Source organism: Bidens hawaiensis, unplaced genomic scaffold (genome assembly GCF_021521415.1).
Source record: "Bidens hawaiensis isolate Kalapana, Puna unplaced genomic scaffold, B.hawaiensis_p1.1 tig00040756_1, whole genome shotgun sequence".
NCBI classification, from domain to species: domain Eukaryota; kingdom Viridiplantae; phylum Streptophyta; class Magnoliopsida; order Asterales; family Asteraceae; genus Bidens; species Bidens hawaiensis.
In genome coordinates this window covers 119,909-130,777 of record NW_027497215.1, presented here as the reverse complement: position 1 = coordinate 130,777, position 10,869 = coordinate 119,909, and positions in this window count along the sequence as shown.

Below are 10,869 nucleotides of genomic sequence, written 5' to 3'. Positions count from 1 at the left end.
TCAATAATTGTTGGACCATTGAGATTGTGTCAATTGGACCAATCAAGGTCTTGTGGCACCAACCATCAACTTTACTATACATGGATAATTATTAATTTGTTGACAACATAGTAATAACATTATATATAAATAGATGCATATACCTCCATGTCATGATAAGTAAAATAAGATCCCTTGATGCTCGAAATATTGGGCTCATCGACCGTCGTTGTTGATTTCGGAGCCGAGGATGCGCCCTTATTCTGATTCCACCACTCTCCTCCCACATGTGTAGGTCATCAGCCAGTGTCGTGAAGTAAGTCATGATAGCCTGTTTTTAAAGGATCCCATGTTGCTAAAAGTGTTAGTTTATGATAAAATCGACTGCACATTAGCTATAGTTATTACATATTCATCATGCACGTGTTAATAAACAACTATTATAACATTCTTCGAAGAGTCACAACACATACTAAACAACAAGTAATCATGTATAGCATTTTTTTTACATAAAACACACCAACACTTCTTGCCCTCGGATAAGGGAACATCGTTTGAGATGACGACTCCCCTTCCCCCCCCCCCCCCCCCAACAATCTTTGTGTGTGTGACTTAACATAAAGCTCGTTAATATTGGGTTCTTGTAAAACTACAGCGTATTACTTTGGTTAGATTTATAGGTCACATACGCAAAGAAAAACTTTTAAACCATTTCATCATTTGCTACATTATACGCAAAAGACTTTAAACCCACTTGAAACCCCATTTCAATTGAAAAACCTTTAGAATCAATTCTACATATTCTATCCTAGGAGGTCCATATATATCTGTAGGGGTATGGTACTAAACCCGGCTTATGATCTTAATTTATTATGTTTGGCTTATTTTATTATATGGACTAATACAATATTATTGGGCTGAGGGGGTTTTGTGAAGGTAACCCTAACTGGGCTAGGCCCATTAGGGTACCATGATGGTGGCCTTGAGGCTCCCTATATAAGGAGGTCTCCACCTCCTTATTAAAGGGGGTTCTCAATAAGAGCCACCACCATAACCATTTTTGTGTCTGTAAACAAGAGATCCTCGAGATTTCTTAGCAGTCACCTCCACACCCCCAAAAACCATTGCAGATCTGAGCGGAGGAGAGCGAGATTTGGTTACATCATCCCGTAGAAGACGATCCGAGCTATACCCGGCACGTTTCGTGTTTCTTCATTGGCGCCATCCGTGGGACATGAAAACGAACCTCATCTTTGACTCTCTCTTTTTGACTTCTAGATCTGTTTTTGGAAGAACAGGAGGGTGAAATAAATTTGAAAACCTTTTCAGATCTGATAATTTTTCAGATACCATCCGAATCTAGTAGTTTTTCTGAACTAGATCTGTGACGGTTTTAACTAGATCTCACAATAACGTCCATATCTACTTTATTTTGGTGGCCTAAAATTCTCACGGTGCGAGATCTGCATTTTTTCCGGCAACACAGCCAAGATCCGGCTCAGAAATCTTCATATAAGAGTTCATCCGGCAAAAAATCGAAGCTTTTAGATCTGCTACGGTTTTTATAAAAAAAAAATTGATGAAAAAATGGGTGGTTCACGTTTGACAGTGTACAATAGTACATAAAAGATGATGACATTGTCTTTTGTCCAGCATGAGGAGACATTAATATTAATGTCACTGGTGGGTCCAGTTTCCAATTTTTTTATCATCATCCAAGAATTTCATTGAAAAACCTATCACCGGAAAAAACAAAACATGGCGGGCAATTAGAGTCCATGCCGCCTCCTGCTCCGGCAAGCAAGCCGCAAGTTGTGATGATCACCGTGGCACAACGCTCCGCCACCGCGCATGCGCTCGCCGTGGTTCAATACAATGCCAACATTCATGCGCGCCACGACAAGTGAACCTCGCCACCGCGTAATGTCATTGCGCCATCACGCGTACACGCCACCGCGGATAACCATCTGGCCGCCATGGTGCATGCCACCATGCATGAGTTCCACCGCTATGAAGCAGCAGCGCGCCATCTGTAACACCCCGACCAAAGGCGGATTATACATCGGGGCGCCACATATTGCTTCATTACTCGCGACACTATTGGTGTCAATATTTATTAATACACATTTTATCGCGCACGCGCAGCGGGGAAAATAAAGAACATAAATCAAACATAAATCAATATATTATAAATTATAACATTCAAATAACATAAACTTGTCTTGTTACATTTTAAATCTAGGTCCAAAACAAAAGTAAACATCCTATGTGTCCTCAAGCTTCAAAGCAGCTACTGTAAACCTGAACATGTGTTAAAATAAACGTCAAACACTTGCGTGTTGGTGAGAAATCAAGTTTAATAGATAACCATAGATAATCATAGATAATCATAGATAATAACAGCAAATCTGCGCACAACACGTGTATGTCTAGAGTTTAACAAGGGTGTAATCAGATTGTGATCAAGCCTAAGATAGTTCATAGATCATAGTTCAATCCATGCTCCCAATTGAGCATAAAAACGAGAAAACATCTGTGCAAGTGTAAACAAAGAAAACCGTAAACGATAGGTCTCCCGTGTTCAACTAATGGTACCAACGGAACTGCGGAATAGGCCGAACAAAGCGGTTAATGATACACATACAAATAAACAGCCAAGTAAACGTCCTCAACACATGGGATACTGCGCGACTAAAATTTCATAAACAGTTTAAGACTCAGTTTTGTATGAACACATGAACATCCCAAAGCATTTAAAAATAAAAAGGGATTAGATACGAGATAACTCACTTGATAAAGATGCGATGTAAGATAATGCAAGAACCAACTCTTAAACAAGCAAAGTTAACCTATAATTAAAGATTATGTTTCAACGATCGGTTTTAGGTCTAGGTAATAAGTTAGCATAATTAATAAGTAAATTATTATATATAATATATTACCGGAAAAGCAGGAAGAACAAGGAGAAAGACGGAGGCAAGAGAGGAGGCGGCAGGAGGACAACGGCAGAGAGCAAGAGGGAGGAAGAGATAATAAGTGTAGTGTGTGAAGTGTTAAGAAAATAGTATTATATTTATAGGCAAACCCTAGGGGACATAAACCCTAGAAAAGATCTCCAAAAGTAAAAGAAAAGATAACAGCAAAAAGATTCCAAAAGCAAGATCTCAAAAGATAACAAAAGATATCAAAAGCAAAAAGTAAAAGATCTCAAAAGATATGGCAGCAGGAAAAGAGGAAAAGCAAAAGGGAAAGCTGTCAGGGAACAGTAAAAAGCATGGGCGGAGACAGAAAAAGGTACAGGTTAAGCATGGCAAAAGCAGATCCTCAAAAGATAATGTCAGTCACTTTATCTGTCAACCAATGGGGTTGGTGCGCATGCTGCGCCGAAAGTAACTTTTCAGACAAAGCAGATTAGGTCAACAGCTCAAAAGATAAGACAACACAAAAGCAAACGGCTAGATTTAAACAGAACTCAAAGGGTTCAGCGCGAGAAGGCTGAGTGCGCGAGCGCGAAGGCTGGCACAACAATCCTTAGCGCGCTGCGGGAAGAATCACAAATCCTTAGCGCACTGCGAGAACATAAATTCCTAGCGCGCCGCGGGAACTACAAATCCTTAGCGTGCTGCGTGAACTAGAATTCTTAGCGCATCGCGGGAAGAACATACATTCTTCGCGCGCTGCGAGAAGAGTTCTCTTCACGCATTGCAGGAACAAGATGTCTTCACGCAGGCTTCCTTAGCGCGTGGAGCTGCAGACATCCTTAGGCGGGAAGAACCAAAGGACAAGCAAAGGAGGGTTCAAGGCTTAAGGGTTAAGCAGGAGGGCGGGACGGCGACAAGACAAAGAGGCGGGAATGAACAAATAAAAATATATTTAATTTACTCAGTTAAATTTACAAAGATTAATAATAAACTTTAAATCATAAAAAGAAACGGATCAGAGAAACGGGTACCTGGGTCGGGTCGGATTCGGGCAGTTGTCACAGTCTCCCCTACTTTAAGAAATTTCGTCCCGAAATTTAACTCGTAGTAGGTGGCGCAGAGAAAAGGTACGGGTACTTGATCTTCATCTGATCTTCCCTTTCCCACGTGAACTCGGCTCCGCGCTTGGACTGCCAACGAACTTTAACAATAGGGATGCGACTGCGCTTGGTTTTCTTCACCTCGCGATCCATAATCTCCACGGGCTTCTCAACAAAATGCATAGATTCATCAACTTGAACTTCATCAAGAGGAATGTGAAGGTTCTCGTCAGCTAAACACTTCTTGAGATTGGATACATGGAAAGTTGGATGCACATTGCTGAGCGCGGGCGGCAGGTCAAGTTTGTAGGCAACTTTTCCTATACGCGCGAGAATCTTGAATGGTCCAACATAACGAGGCGCAAGTTTACCTTTCTTCCCAAAGCGGACAACACCCTTCCAGGGCGACACTTTGAGGAGAACAAGATCACCAACTAGAAATTCGAGAGGCTTTCGCCTGCGATCAGCATAACTCTTCTGTCGGCTTCTGGCAGTCAGCAGATGATCACGGATCTTGGCGATTTTATCGGTTGTCTCTTGAACTAGTTCGGGTCCTGTGATTTGAGTTTCACCCACTTCGCTCCAACAGATCGGGGAGCGGCACTTACGACCGTAAAGTGCTTCAAATGGGGCCATACCAATACTAGAATGATAGCTGTTATTATAAGAAAACTCGATCAAAGGTAGGTGTGAATCCCAATTACCTCCAAAATCAAGAACACAAGATCGAAGCATATCTTCAAGGGTTTGAATGGTTCGCTCAGACTGTCCGTCAGTCTGAGGATGATATGCTGTACTCATGTCCAAACGAGTTCCTAGCGCAGATTGGAGAGATTTCCAAAAGCGAGATATAAAACGGCCATCGCGATCGGATATGATGCTCAAAGGAGTACCATGGCGGCAGACAATTTCCTTGACGTAAAGCTGCGCGAGATGCTCAACATGGTAGGTTTCACGAATGGGCAGAAAATGAGCAGACTTGGTCAAACGATCCACTATTACCCAAATGCTATCATGTTTGCTTGCTGTCAAAGGTAACTTGGTAATAAAGTCCATTGCTATACCTTCCCACTTCCACGTAGGAATTTCTGGTTGTTCGAGCAAACCAGATGGGCGTTGGTGTTCAGCTTTAACTTTAGAACAAGTCAGGCACTTAGCTACGAACACAGCAATATCCTTTTTCATACCGGGCCACCAATAAGTTATGCGCAAATCCTTGTACATCTTATCAGCGCCGGGATGAATAGAATACCGAGATTTGTGCGCTTCACTCAGGATATCAGCGCGAAGATTCTCATCACAAGGGATCCAGATGCGATTGAGATAGCAGAAAATTCCACTCAGATTAGGGACAAAATGCGCTTCCGCGCCACACGCTAACTCGGCGCGAAGGTTGCCATTGCTGATGGATGCGCGCTGCGAGTCGCGAATGCGCGATTCAAGACCGTTTAGGATCGGCGCGAAATGAAGCTGGGTGCGCGGCAAGATACAGTTAAGCTGGCTGGGTTTACGGCTGAGCGCATCAGCTACCACATTAGCTTTACCAGGGTGATACCGGATCTCACAATCGAAATCGCTGATGAGTTCGTTCCATCGGCGTTGTCTCATGTTAAGTTCCTTTTGATCAAAGATATGCTGAAGGCTTTTATGGTCAGTGTAGAGGATACACTTGGTACCATAGAGGTAGTGTCTCCAGATTTTCAAGGCAAATACAACTGCACCAAGTTCGAGATCGTGAGTTGTATAATTCTTCTCGTGAATCTTAAGTTGCCTTGATGCGTAAGCGATAACCTTGCCTCGTTGCATAAGAACACAACCGAGACCTTGGTTAGAGGCATCACAATACACAACAAAATCATCACTTCCCTCAGGTAGCGCTAGAACAGGAGCTTCACACAACAAACGCTTGAGCGTTAGAAAGGCTTCTTCTTGCTTCGAGCCCCAAATATACGGCTTACCTTTGTGCGTTAGAGCTGTTAAAGGCAAAGCGATCTTTGAAAAGTTCGAAATAAAACGCCGGTAATAACCAGCTAAGCCCAAGAAGGAACGGATTTCGGTAGGAGTGGACGGTGTAATCCAGTTCTTGATTGCTTCAATTTTGGATGGGTCGACATGAATACCCATCTTGTTCACAATATGGCCAAGAAACTGTACTTCATCCGACCAGAAATCACACTTGGAGAGTTTGGCAAAGAGTTGCTCGGCTTGAAGCTTTTGCAACACCAAACGAAGATGTTGTTCATGTTCGGCCTTAGTCTTGGAATAAATCAGAACGTCATCGATAAACACAATCACGAATTTATCCAAGAAAGGCCTACACACCCGATTCATAAGATCCATGAAAACGGCGGGTGCGTTGGTTAAACCGAAGGACATGACCAAGAATTCAAAATGGCCATAACGAGTACGAAAAGCAGTCTTGGGAACATCTTCATCACGAACACGCAACTGGTGATAGCCAGAACGGAGATCGATCTTGGAGAAACAAGAGGCACCTTGGAGTTGATCAAAGAGATCGTCAATACGCGGTAAGGGATACCGGTTCTTAATGGTGAGTTTGTTCAACTCGCGGTAATCAATACACATGCGAAACGATCCATCTTTCTTTTTAACGAACAACACCGGAGCACCCCAGGGAGAAGAGCTAGGGCGAATAAATCCTTTAGCAGTCAACTCTTGAAGTTGGCTGGCCAATTCTTGCATCTCAGCGGGTGCAAGACGATAAGGAGATTTGGCTACGGGGGAAGCACCAGGGACAAGATCAATACGAAACTCGACTTCACGAGCGGGAGGGATACCAGGAAGATCATCAGGAAAAACTTCAGGGAAGTCACGCACAACAGGGATATCGCGAAGCTTCTTTCCTTCATCGGGTTTAACCACATGGGCTAGAAATGCAATACACTTCTTCCGCATGAGTTTCCGGGCTTCAGCGCAAGACATAAGCTTAAGACCGCGGGAGGGTTTCTCGCCAAAGATATGAAGATCACCATCTTCACGAGGAATGCGAATCAACTTCTTAGCGCAAATAACTTCGGCGCGATTATGCGAGAGCCAATCCATACCAATGATAACATCAAAACTTCCAAGAGGCATAGGAATGAGGTCAATTAGAAAATCGTTTTCGTTAAGGTTCAGCGTGCAATCTTTAATCACAGCGTTTATTAAAATAGTTTCACCATTAGCCAATTCAACTGAAAAATCTTCTTTTAAATCGCTGCGCGGTCGCGCAAGCTTCTGCTCGAAGGCGCGAGAAATAAAACTTCTATCGGCGCCAGTATCAAAAAGTACAGATGCATAGTGACCGTTAAGTAAAAATGTACCATTAACTACGTCATTATTCGCTTGCGCTTGGTGCGCTGTTATGTTAAAGGCTCGGCCTCGCGCCACTTGGTTCGAAATTTGGTTCACCGGATTCGCTTGAGTAATCTGGACTTGTAGCCTCGGGCACGCGTTCCGGAAATGACTGGGATCACCGCAGTTATAGCACGACCTGGGTCGTGGATTCTGGTAAGTTGGTTGTGGGTTATGCGGGTAGGCTGGTGGTGTTTGCACAATTGGGTTGGCTGAAGGGACTCTACAGTACTCAGTAGTGTGACCAGTGCGGCCACATCTGTTACATTGTCGACACGGGGTTTGAGGTGGGTGATGAAGTCTACAGGTTGGGCAGAAGGGTTGGTTTCCTGTGTAAGGTTTCTTAGTTGGCGGGGCAGGAAGTGCTGGAGTGGTTAAGGCATAGTTGTGGACTGCAGGAGGTGCTGGGTAGGTTGACAGTGGGTTAGGCGCGTAAACTGGGGATTGATAAATGGGTTGCTGGACAATGGGAGGGTTGGTAAGCGCATAGGCTCTGCGCTTGCGTTTGGGGTTATTATGGTGTGAGGGTTCTGGTTTGGTTTCTGATGGTTCAGGGACAGTCTTGGTGGGTTTGGTCTTCTCAGCTCCCCGCAGGAACAGGGTTCCTACTCTGACATGGTTGTCGCTGAGCACAGCGGCCAACTTGATGGCGTCAGAGAGGGTTGCTGGGTTTCTGGCCCATACGGAGTCTTGAATTTCCATGGGGAGACCCCCAAGGAACTTCTCGATGGCTCGGCGGGTAGGGGTAACAAGGTGAGGGACCAGTAAGCTTAGCTCGTGGAAGCGCGTCGCGTACTCGCGCGCTTCGCCGCTGTACTGTTTCAAGTTCCAGAATTCTTCTTCCAGGCGCTTGACTTCGTTGGGAGGGCAGAATTCTCGCATTAGGAGATCCTTAAATTCTTCCCAAGGTACGCTAGAAGCAGCTTCTGCGCCACGCGCATGAGCTACTCCATTCCACCATGTAAGCGCCCTAGATTCCAGGACACTTGAGGCATAGAGGGTTCGTCTGTCTGAAGGGCATTGGGTATGGAGGAATGTGTTTTCAATTTTCTCCAGCCACTGGAGCATCACGGTGGCTCCCTCGAGACCTGTGAACTTGGGTGGTTTACCCGCATGAAAGGATTTAATGTTGTATCCGGAGGTGTTGGCATTGTTTTGGTTTAAGGCTTGGGCTATTGCGGCGGCCATTTCCTGGGAACGTTGCTGTTTACGCCTGCGCGATGCTTCTCTCTGGCGATAGCGAGCTGATAGTGGAGGCATTCTATAAAAGTTTTAGTTTTAGTTAATAACTTGGTTTCAGCGCAAAGTATAACCTTATAAAACTTGTTTCGCGAAGTTACATGCTATCAAATGCTGAAGTAAAACATGAATTTAAATGCAAACTTAATACAGATAACGAATTCGAATTTGGGAATCGACAATTCATGTATCACCATGACTTTCCGAATTCTCAATTTAAAATATACGAGTAAATATGTATTGGAGATTGACGATTCATGTATCACCATGACTTTTCAATCTTCAATATAAAACATACAAGAAATAAGCATTGGAGATTGACAATTCATGTATCACCATGACTTTTCAATCTTCAATTCAAAAACATAAAGTAAATGGGAATTGAAAGTCAACTATTCATGTATCACCATGACTTTTCGGATTTTCAATTCCAACAAACGAATAAAAATCGAAAAATCGCGAAATAAAACATAAAACCATACGCTGCGTAGGTGCCAGCATATCAAATAAATAACGAGTAATTAACAATAAGCGCGCGAACATGAGATTTCTCTCAGGCGCGAGAGGGGACTCTTAGGTTTTCTAGGTCGTTACGTCTAACCACCTATCCTAAAGTCAACGAGCTCTGATACCAATCTGTAACACCCCGACCAAAGGCGGATTATACATCGGGGCGCCACATATTGCTTCATTACTCGCGACACTATTGGTGTCAATATTTATTAATACACATTTTATCGCGCACGCGCAGCGGGGAAAATAAAGAACATAAATCAAACATAAATCAATATATTATAAATTATAACATTCAAATAACATAAACTTGTCTTGTTACATTTTAAATCTAGGTCCAAAACAAAAGTAAACATCCTATGTGTCCTCAAGCTTCAAAGCAGCTACTGTAAACCTGAACATGTGTTAAAATAAACGTCAAACACTTGCGTGTTGGTGAGAAATCAAGTTTAATAGATAACCATAGATAATCATAGATAATCATAGATAATAACAGCAAATCTGCGCACAACACGTGTATGTCTAGAGTTTAACAAGGGTGTAATCAGATTGTGATCAAGCCTAAGATAGTTCATAGATCATAGTTCAATCCATGCTCCCAATTGAGCATAAAAACGAGAAAACATCTGTGCAAGTGTAAACAAAGAAAACCGTAAACGATAGGTCTCCCGTGTTCAACTAATGGTACCAACGGAACTGCGGAATAGGCCGAACAAAGCGGTTAATGATACACATACAAATAAACAGCCAAGTAAACGTCCTCAACACATGGGATACTGCGCGACTAAAATTTCATAAACAGTTTAAGACTCAGTTTTGTATGAACACATGAACATCCCAAAGCATTTAAAAATAAAAAGGGATTAGATACGAGATAACTCACTTGATAAAGATGCGATGTAAGATAATGCAAGAACCAACTCTTAAACAAGCAAAGTTAACCTATAATTAAAGATTATGTTTCAACGATCGGTTTTAGGTCTAGGTAATAAGTTAGCATAATTAATAAGTAAATTATTATATATAATATATTACCGGAAAAGCAGGAAGAACAAGGAGAAAGACGGAGGCAAGAGAGGAGGCGGCAGGAGGACAACGGCAGAGAGCAAGAGGGAGGAAGAGATAATAAGTGTAGTGTGTGAAGTGTTAAGAAAATAGTATTATATTTATAGGCAAACCCTAGGGGACATAAACCCTAGAAAAGATCTCCAAAAGTAAAAGAAAAGATAACAGCAAAAAGATTCCAAAAGCAAGATCTCAAAAGATAACAAAAGATATCAAAAGCAAAAAGTAAAAGATCTCAAAAGATATGGCAGCAGGAAAAGAGGAAAAGCAAAAGGGAAAGCTGTCAGGGAACAGTAAAAAGCATGGGCGGAGACAGAAAAAGGTACAGGTTAAGCATGGCAAAAGCAGATCCTCAAAAGATAATGTCAGTCACTTTATCTGTCAACCAATGGGGTTGGTGCGCATGCTGCGCCGAAAGTAACTTTTCAGACAAAGCAGATTAGGTCAACAGCTCAAAAGATAAGACAACACAAAAGCAAACGGCTAGATTTAAACAGAACTCAAAGGGTTCAGCGCGAGAAGGCTGAGTGCGCGAGCGCGAAGGCTGGCACAACAATCCTTAGCGCGCTGCGGGAAGAATCACAAATCCTTAGCGCACTGCGAGAACATAAATTCCTAGCGCGCCGCGGGAACTACAAATCCTTAGCGTGCTGCGTGAACTAGAATTCTTAGCGCATCGCGGGAAGAACATACATTCT